The 10452-nt window shown below is 35.3% G+C and overlaps 1 pseudogene; it reads left to right on the top strand.

Annotated features, from left to right (window-relative positions):
* Positions 1–6946: 6946 nt before the first annotated feature.
* Positions 6947–10327, top strand: LOC124104042 (olfactory receptor 4K17-like; annotated as a pseudogene).
* The last annotated feature ends 125 nt before the right edge of the window (positions 10328–10452 follow it).

The following is a 10452-nucleotide window of genomic DNA, read 5'->3' as shown; positions in this document are numbered from 1 at the left end:
AACTGACCTTCTCCAGAAGTCTTCACCATGGCTGACTTTAGGACTTTCAGCAAAAGAGTCCCTATAAAAGAGTTCAGTATAGATAAACTTCCTCTTTTCATGTTGCCCTGTTCTACTTGGCCACTGGCTAGAAAAATCAGCACTCCTAAGCTAGATACCCCCTTACTAGTTTTTCACAAAATATGTGAACAAGGCCTCTGGCCTTGAGCTGGGGCTTCACAGAGATGGCTACATTTCTAAGATAAAGAAGTTACCAACTGGACTCCATAAGAACAGCTGGCAGGGGGACAAAAAAAAGGGAAGAAAAAACTCTCCCCCTCCCAGGTGTCCTTGAAAAGTTAACTTGCCCAGAACAGAAGAAAAAGCAGAAAAAAAAACTGCTTTTTATAAACTTCTGCAGACTGTGAACTTCTGAGCCCCTTCCCTTACATGTTGGGTACAAAATTCTGAAACTACCTAAACTTGGGGTTCATGGGATTAATTGATTACAACAGCAGCAATGCCCTCTGAATCCGGTTGCAACCAAATAGGACTGTTTCCCTGTCTTCGGTACTATCTTAGGTGCCTTGCCTTGTCCGTCCCTACAACAGTACAATTCTATATACTTAAACATTGTTTATGTTTTCATAAAATGATCAACAGATGTAATTAATTATGTAATGGTGCAGATGTTTCCCAGAGTGCATCATGACGCAGGTTCATTTGAAGATCAAATAGGGGGGCATACAACCCGGTTTCGCCGGGAACCTGTATCCCTCACTTTAGCCATCCTATTAGGAATAGGAATTGCTACAGAGGTAGGCACAGGAACCACTGCCCTGGTCCATAGGACACAACAAATGACCCAATTAAAAGCAGCAATAGACCAAAACTTAAAAGATATTAGAAACCTCCATCACAGCTTTGCAGGAATCTTTAACCTCTCTCTCTGAAGTTGTTTTACAGAACAGGCGAGGTTAGACCTCCTCTTCATGAGAGAAGAGGACCTTTGTACTGCATTGAGGGAAGAATGTTGTTTTTATGCCGACCATACTGGAGTTGTAAAAAAATCTATGAGTAAATTAAAAAGATGCCTTGAAGAGCGTCAACGAGAGAGAGAAACCCAAAAAGAATGGTTTGAGTCTTGGTTCACACAGTCCCCCTGGTTAACTACGCTTTTATCAGCCCTGGCCGGTCCATTAATAATCCTCATATTATTGCTAACTGTAGGACCCTATTTGCTCAACGTGTAATTTCTTTTCTCCAAGCTCAAATTGGACAAATTAAACTTATGGTAATCAGACAACAATATACCCCACTAGCAGACATAAAATGTGACACCCCCCAATGATCACTTTTATGATTAAAAGTAGCCAGAAGAAGAAATGAAAAATGAAAGGTTAATAATCTTGAGAACTGTTTGCTAATTTTGTTCCCAGAATGGGCTGTCCCCAACTGCCAAACTGCAGAATGTATTCCCTTACCCTTTTGCACGCAAACCGCCCACTCGCCCTGACCCGTCAATGAACTTCCCTCCCTGCCCTCTCCAAGGAAAGTATATAAGCTCTGCTTAAACTGTTCTCAGGGCTCTTTGCTCTATTCAAGTGAGCTCTGAGCCCCAGCATGCTGGACCCCCAATAAACCCCTTGCTGTTGCATGAGACAGTCTCTTGGTGGTCTCTTCCTCCGACACCTGCCCAACCTTTACAACTCTACTTGAAAGTTAGAGTCCAGAAGTGCAGTAGGGATATGAGCAAGATTCCACAGAGTGGCATGCATGGAGAACTAGTATGGACTTATGAAGAAGATAAAGAAGCACATGGTATCTACCATCCCATTCTTCTCAGTTAAGATTAACCATACTGGGAGCCATCTCTGAACTGTGCATGAACCAAATCTGCATAGAAGCCAATGGATAGGAAAGTCTGGTATCTGTGAAGTTTAAGCAGCAATCTTGCTGGTTTGAGACTGCCCACTACATGGGACTGCCTACCCAGCTCTATCAGGTTCAACACAGTACCTGAGATGGGGTGACCTGCTGGAGCCACACAGCCACATAGCCTCTCAGAGATGGTATGGCTTTCCAAGATGACAATCAGCCTGTTTGCTGCAAGACCCTTGCCACATGGAGAAACAAGACTTCTCCTGCTGAAACCTCATCCCTACCTTTGATGTACCCACCCTTAAATAAAGAAACTGAGCCACTTTCTGGTTGTTCAGTTCCAGCTCCTATGAGGACTGGAGGATCTATCAGGCACTCTGCTTCCTCTTTGATCTAATTTATGGCTGAGTCTTAATCTTTATTAATTATTTCAAACTCTTTTTAGCAGGTGTCTTACACCTTCTGAGCAAGAAACTACCCTGGCTGGGTGCTGGCTGCCCCGCAATACAACCATAAACGAGAAGGCCATCACACGGCAAGGAAAGAATAAGCAAGAGTCCCCCAGCAATTCCCACTATTTCCATGGACAAATAAAGAATTTACTGTGGACAACGTTGTGACCCTTACAACACTGAGCCCAGTTTTGGAATCTACTGCATTAACCCATGAAAGATCCCAGTTCACATGGTGCCACCCAATCCAGTATTCTGCTACATGGTGCCATCCTGAGACCACACTAACCTGAAGAAGTTGCTAAGTAAACCCACCCACCTTTCTCTGCCTCCTATTAAACAACTGAAGATCTTACCCACCAACTCACATCTTCAGGAAGCAGCTGGACAGCCTACCATGAATGGATTGAGCTGCTGAGTTTCATGAAGTCTCTGCACAGTCCTCAGACACAGATGAATACTCCACCTGGGTACACTCATGCAGTTCAGTTGTTGCATGGCCATCAGATACTGACAAGTACCCCATCCCCACTGTTGGGACCACTGAACTCAATGTGTACTTGGACGATCTTATCATACCCACCCCCATGCAAACCTTGAAATCTGAGAACTGCATTGCCTCTATTATTATACCAGTTGTTCCTTATCTGCTGGGGCCTAAGGAAGTGGACATCATACCACATGAGCCTGAAAATTGTTGAGTGCCCCTACCCACAACCATATCATACAACACACAGAGAGGAATCCATTTTGTATGAGAAATCCACATTTCACCCTAGACCAGATGCTTACTGTTATCACCAACGCTGATTACAAAAGGAGAAGCTACATGAAAATCACAGTTCTGTTCACACTTTGAACCAAAGTTTATATTGCTTCCCAATTGACATTATAGAATGCATCACCAGCCTAAAGTATTTTACTACAAAAGTCACTCTATAATATTAGTAAAAGCAAATATCAATATAGATAAACAAGAAACATGAAAAACAAAGATAACATGATACCTGATAATAGTCTAGTTATAGATCCAAAAGCAAAAGAAATCAGTGAATTGCCTAATACTGGAAAATATTCATTTTAAGAAAAATCAATGAAGTACAAGAGAATATGGAGAGATAATTCAAAGAAATTAGGAAAATAATTAATGATTTAAAAAAGCTAGTGATCATAAAAAAGAACCCAAACTCTTGGAGCTAAAGAATAAATAAGATAAAATAAAATAAAAAAAAGGGTTGGGAACCTTAACAAAAGACTAAGTCATACAAAATAAAGAATTTCAAAGCTTAAAGAGAGAAGTTTTTGTTTTTTTTTTAAATAATCTATTTAGATTAAAAAAAAACCTATGAGAAAAAAAAATTAATGATAATAAAGAAAAGGGAATTAAAACAACTTGGAAGATTTTTTAGATATGAAACATGATATACAAACAATTTCATTATGGAGATTCTAAAAAGGAAGAGAATAAATGAAGTAAAAACTTATTTAATAAAATAATATCTAAAAAATTCCTTAATTTTGGAAAAGATAGAAATATCCATATCAAAAGAACTTAACGGATCCAGCTTAGATTTGACCAAAGTGGTCATCTCCAAGGCTTAGTATAATCAAACTGTCAAAAATAAAAAGCAAAGGCAGAAATCTAAAAATAGAGAAAGTTTCAAGTGATCTTTAATGGAATCTTCATTAGACTAAGATGAAATTTCTCTGGGTAAACTTTATAGGTCAGGAGAAAATGGCGTGGTATTTTAAAAATTCTGAAAGAAGTAACTGAAACCAAAAATATTATACCCAACAAAGCTAACCTTCTGACATCAAGAAGAAATAAATTCTTTCTCACACATGCAGAACTGCAGAGGATTTACCACCAGACTATCCTTACACCAAACTTCAGGACATCCTATTGCTGTCTCTAAGAAATAATTCACCAGTAAAGACACACATAAACTGAAACAAAGCGATGTAAGGGGTTTTATTTCCATGCAAATGGAAATAAAACGTTAGCAGGAATAACTACACTTACATCAAACAATACAGATTTGAAGTAAAAAATGTCAAAATAGAATGTCTATATAATGATAAGGAATCAATACAAGAAAGAAAATTATATATATATATATATATATATATATATATATATATATATATATATATATATATATATATATATCTCCAATTATGGAGAACCCAATTTTATGAAGAAAAGATAATTAGATCTAAGAAGAGATATGTTTCAACACAGTTAATGACCATACATTCATCAAGGAAAAGATTGTTCAGAAAAAAAATCAACAAAGGAACATTGTAGATAAACTACATGGTATATCAAGTGGACTAATGTATATTTGCAGAATATTTCACCAATAGCTGCAGAATATATTTTCAGATCAGCAAATGGGACTTTCTCCAGCATGGCCAATATGTTAGGTCACAAAACTAATCTTAATAAATTAAAAAATCTTGAAATCATATCATACATCTTCTCTGACCACAATGGAATCTCTCCAAATAGCTAGATATCAACAACACATAATTTAAAAATAGTACAAATACATGAAAATTAAGTGACTTGCTCTTGAATGAACAATGACACATGAAAATATTTTTTAAAATTTAGTATTTCCTAAAAAATCAAAATAAAAGGAAGAACAGCATATCAAAACACAAGATAATGCAAATGCAATACTAAGAAAAACTTTCAAAGCAATAAGCATATACATCAAAAAGGTAAAGTGTTCAATTAAACAATCTAATGTTGAAAAGAAAAAAAAGCCTAAAATTCATAAAAAGAAAATAAATTAACAAAGATCAGAGGAGAGACATATGAGAGACCAAAAAGAATACAAAAGTTATCAAAGTGGAGAGCTCCTTTTAAAATGCATTTTAAAAAGCACAATTTTTAGCTAGATGAATCAAGATGAAAAAGAGATCACCTACAAACAAAGATACTAAAACAAATGCAAATGAGCACAAAGGAGAATTATGGACTACTATGAACAGGTATTTGTCAATAAATTTAAAAATCCAGAAGAAATGTATGAATTTTTACATACATATAACTTAGTGATATTGAACTTTAAAGACACAGAAAATGAAAATTAAAAACAAACAAACAAACAAACAAAAAAAAAAACAGAAAATGACCAATGCCAAGATTGAATTAATAGTAGACTTCCAACAAGCAAAATCCTAGGACTGGATGGTTTCACTGCTGAACTATACAAAATCTTCAAAAGAGAGCTGATATCAACTATCTCAAACTATAAGAAAAAAGTAGAAAAAGAAGGAAATCTTCTGAGCTAATTCTATTAAACTAGCCTCCCTTGATTCAATACTAAGAAAAAATATATAACAAAAAGGACAGTTAGAACAATATCCCTAATGAACATAGATATAAAAATTTTCAAGAAAATTCTAGTAAACAGAATCCAACAGCACATCTGAATCCATGATACATTGTATAGTTCATGATTATTCATGGTAGAACACACAAAATTCTGTAAATGTATCAATAAACTTAAGGAAAAAAATATATGAGTATCTCATAGATGCAGAAAAGAATTTGGTAAAATTCAATATCATAAAAATAAACCCTCAAAAATATTATATCTACAAAGAATATGTCTCAACACAATAAAGGCTATATTACAAACCCATAATAACCAACATCATGCTGATTGAAAGAAACACTGAAAACATTTTTTCTAATATCAGGAAAGAGAAAAGGATAGAATGATGGTTCCAGAGGCTGGAGAGAGTAGGGTTAAGAGGAATGGGAAAAGGTTGATAAGGGGTAGTAAATTACAGTGAGATAGAAAAGCTGACTGAATCAACCTTCAAGATTATAGAGAAAAAATAAACAAAATCCAATAGTTTTATATCAGGGAAAACTCAGCTATGCTGTTGGTGTTATACTCTCATGTCAAAATGTAATCCCCAAAGTTGGATGTTTATGGTGTATTGCAGTGGGACTTTGGGGAGATAATTAAATGAGCTCATTAGGGTGGGGCTCCTATGACTGTAGGGGTGACTTTATGACAATAGAGAGATAGTGCAGTGACCAGCATCACCTTGGGACTCTGTGCAGAGTCCACAGCAGGAAGAAGGTCCACCCTAGGTGCTGCCACCCAATCTTGAATACCTCAGCCTTCAGAAACAAAAGCTGAATTGGTCCTTGTTTCTTCATAGATTATTCAGGTCTATGATATTCAGTTCTAACATCAGAAACTGCCACTCAAAAATCATAGACAATTTTTAAAAAATAGAATAACTCAACGACCATTTTTTGTAGGAAATTTTTTAGAAGAAATCGAGAACAAACTCTATCTAGGAGGAATGAGTTGGAAAAAAAAAAGTGTTCACTCCTCTATTCTCACCAAGGGATAGATTTCTTTTCACCAACACTTGCATGTGGATTGTTCTGAACTTAGCCAGTGCAATTCAACAGAAATTTTTTTTTTTTTTTACCACAAATCTTTTCTTTCTTTCTCTGAATTTATCTTTCCAAAGTGGCACTGCCATTTAAAAATTATTATTTTGTGCTGCTGTCATATTTTAATATGTATAGAGCTATAAAAATTGAAATGGAAATAGGTACCAGTATTGGGATGCTACTAAAACAAAAATGAAAACATATGGCATTGTATTTGTGGTCAAGCAACAAAGGCTGGAAGGTTAGTGTTATGGTTTATATCTTAGATGTCTCCCCAAACTTCATGTGTGAGACAATGCAAGAAAACTTATAGGTGAAATGATTGGGTTATGAAATCTGTTACCTAATTAATGCATTCATCTACTACTAATGATTTACTGAAAGCAGTTTGTTAATGGAGGAGGTGGGTCATTGTTGGTTTGCCTTTGAGATATTTATTTTATCACCGAAGAATGGGTCTCTCTCTCTTTCTCTCTTTCTGACCTTCACGATGGCCATGTCCTGAGCCATTTTCTTCTGCCACACTCTTTTGCCTCATCTCATGTCCCAAAGAATGGAGTCATCCATCTATGGACTAAGACCTCTAAAACTGGAATTCCCCAAAAAACTTTTCCCCCTCTCAAATTTTTCTTGTCAGGTCTTTTGGTCACAGTAGCAAAGAAGGTAACTAAAAACAGCCATGAGTAAGTGACTAGTGATTCTTCAACAGCAGTAAGGACAGTAATATCGGAAGATGGAAAGCTTTGGACCTCTTACATCATAATAAAGTGTTAGGCAACACTCTCTCCAAATTTAATATGTCATATGAAAACATGCACATGCACTTAAAGAAAAGACTCAGCCATTTTTAAACTAGTTCATAATATGAAGTGAAGGAAATATTATGAAACATAATCTTCATTGTGTTCATATGTTTATTCATGTTAAAAGTAGTTTTTGCTGTTTATTTAATGTTTATTTTTATAACTGTACATAAATTATAATGGTAAAAGTCAGAAATATTCCAGGCACACACCTATACAAACACTAACATTGACCCTCAAATTATATTTCTAGAAATATATTCTTCACATACATATAGAATTTTAGGTTTAATTATTGTAAAATAGAGTGGGATAGATAAAAAAAGTACATAGCCTATATATTCCTAATAAAGACACAATTTTTTATCTTATACAACTGTAAATTGAATAGTAATCTGGCATATAAGGATCTGTAAAACTGAATGTTAAGGGAAACATTCAAGAAATATTGTAACTAAAAATATTAGGTAAAATATATTATGTAAATTGTTTTTCAAGTATATGTTTAAAAAGGGGAAAAATGCTTTTTTTGCACTTATTGGAATAATCATGTGATTTTTTATCCTTTGTTATTTTAAAATATGTATCTAATAGAAGAAAACTTACATGGATTGGGCAAAATTACTTTGAATTTGACTTTAAAAGGCCATTAAATGAAAGCAAAATTTAGACAATTGGAATTACATTTATCTATCTGCCAAATGAATCAGACCAGACATTGAACCCTTGAGGCTGCATATCATCTTTAATAACAGCTCGATTTGTGGATGTTCCTTCAGGTAATTCTCCAACCTCCTCAGCGGGCCAAAGCAGATGAGGTAGAAGTCTGTACCAAGCAGTGAGACCAAGCCTCTGAAAACAAGCAAGGTGCCCAGGCTGCAGGGCAGCACAGGGCCAGGGGTTGTCCTGACCTTAGAGTACCCGGCACTCTCTGAAACCTTGCTCCTGCCGTAATTGCCAATTTTTAATTTTTTAGATTTATTTTTTGTTTCCATATCCATTTTTTCTATCACAGTTTGTTGAAAATCTCTTTTCTGCATTTTTAATGTCTTATGATCTTTTGGTTGTTTTCTAAAAGTATGTTAATGTGTTTAATTCATCATCCTAAGAGGATCATTATGATTACTGTTCTTCGACTTGGTCCACTCTGTCATCATTTTCTTTGCATATATACCCAGTAGTGAGATTGATGGATGTAATAGTTCAACTAATTTTTTTAATGAAACCCCATATGATTTTCCATAATGATTGGACTAATTCACATTTTGAAAATGTGTGCAACAGTTCCTTTTTCTCTATATTCTCACCAGCATTTTTATCTTCAATTTTTTTTTTTTATTTTTAAGTAGCCATTATTATTACAGGGAGTTGATATCTCATTGTGGTTTAATTTGTATTTGCATGATGGCTAGTGATGTTGAACATTTTTTCTAAGTATTTGGCCATTTGTATATGTTATTGTAAGATAAGTCTATTGTCTGTCTTTTAATCTGTTAGTTTTTTTATATTATTGAGTGTTTGGAGTTCCTTATATATTCTGGATATTAAACCCTTATCAGATTTATAGTTTGCAAATACTTTTTCCTGTTCAGTAGGTTATCTCTTCACTCTGTCAATTGTTTCCTTTGATGTACAGAAGCTCTTTAGTCTAAAGAAATCACATCTGTCTAGTTTTCTTTAGTTCTCTGTGTTTTTGAATTATGTTGAAAAACCCAAAGGAATGAAAAAGCTTGGCCACATTCATGGTATGAGTCATCTCTTCTTTCTCTCCACAGGTCACGCAAGAGCAGGCAACATGGCAGAGTCCTTGGAACTATTAAATCAGTCTCAAGTGTCAGAATTTATTTTGGTGGGACTGACCAGTTTCAAGGATGCAGAGATTATTCCCTTTGCATTCTTCTTAGCTATCTATGTTGTAACTGTACTAGGTAACCTTCTCATGATGGTTACAGTGTTTTTTACCCCAAACTTGAACACCCCCATGTACTTCTTCCTAGGAAATCTCTCTTTTATGAATATGACCTTTGCTTCCTTTGACACCCCTAAAATGATCATGAACTTGGTAAAAAAAAAAAAAAAAAAAAAAGATTATTTTCTTTTGCTGTTGTCTCACTCAAACATTTCTTCTTCATGTGCTGGGTGATATTGAATGGTACTATTTGTTTCCATGGCCTATGATAGATATGTGGTCATTTGTAAGCCCCTACACTATATGACCATCATGAACAAGAAACTGTGTACTTTGCTTGTAGTGATGTCATGGTGCTCAGGTCTCATTCATGTAGGACTTCAGTTAGTCTTTGCAGTAAACTTGCCTTTCTGTGGTCCCAATGTGGTGCACAGCATTTTCTGTGATCTCCCTCTAGTGAGCAAACTAGCATGCACAGACAGATATTTTGTACAGATAGTCATTGTTGCCAACAGTGGCATGCTCTCCATGGGTTGTTTCCTTATTTTGCTTATTTCCTATTGTGACCCTCATAACCATCAGGAGATGCTCTTCTACTGGGCCGTCCAAAGCCTGTTCCACTATGACATCTCATATCACTGTGGTAATTCTCTTCTTTGGTCCATGCATCTTTATCTGTGTCTGGCCCTTTAGCAACCACTCCATGGATAAGTTCCTTGCTGTATTTTATACCATTATCACCCTTATCTTGAATCCACTTATCTACACTCTAGGAAACTAAGAAATGAAGACAGCCATGAGAAAACTCTGGAGAGCTTTTGTGAACTCCAGAGAAGATACTCAGATTAAAAATATAATTGAAGAGAAATAGTATTTTTCAGATCTTTAAAAGTTTCTTTACAAGAAAGTCACTAGAGTCATATAGAAGTAAGCAAATGAAGAAAAATAATGAAAGTCAGATATTCTAACATACTTTCATCTATATAACATTGATAA

The sequence above is a fragment of the Marmota monax genome, unplaced genomic scaffold (assembly GCF_021218885.2).
Source record: "Marmota monax isolate L192 unplaced genomic scaffold, Marmota_monax_Labrador192_F-V1.1 WCK01_AAM20220418_F8-fsc00001, whole genome shotgun sequence".
NCBI lineage: Eukaryota > Metazoa > Chordata > Mammalia > Rodentia > Sciuridae > Marmota > Marmota monax.
Note: the sequence above shows the minus strand (reverse complement) of the source record. Positions and strands in the feature narration are given on the sequence as shown.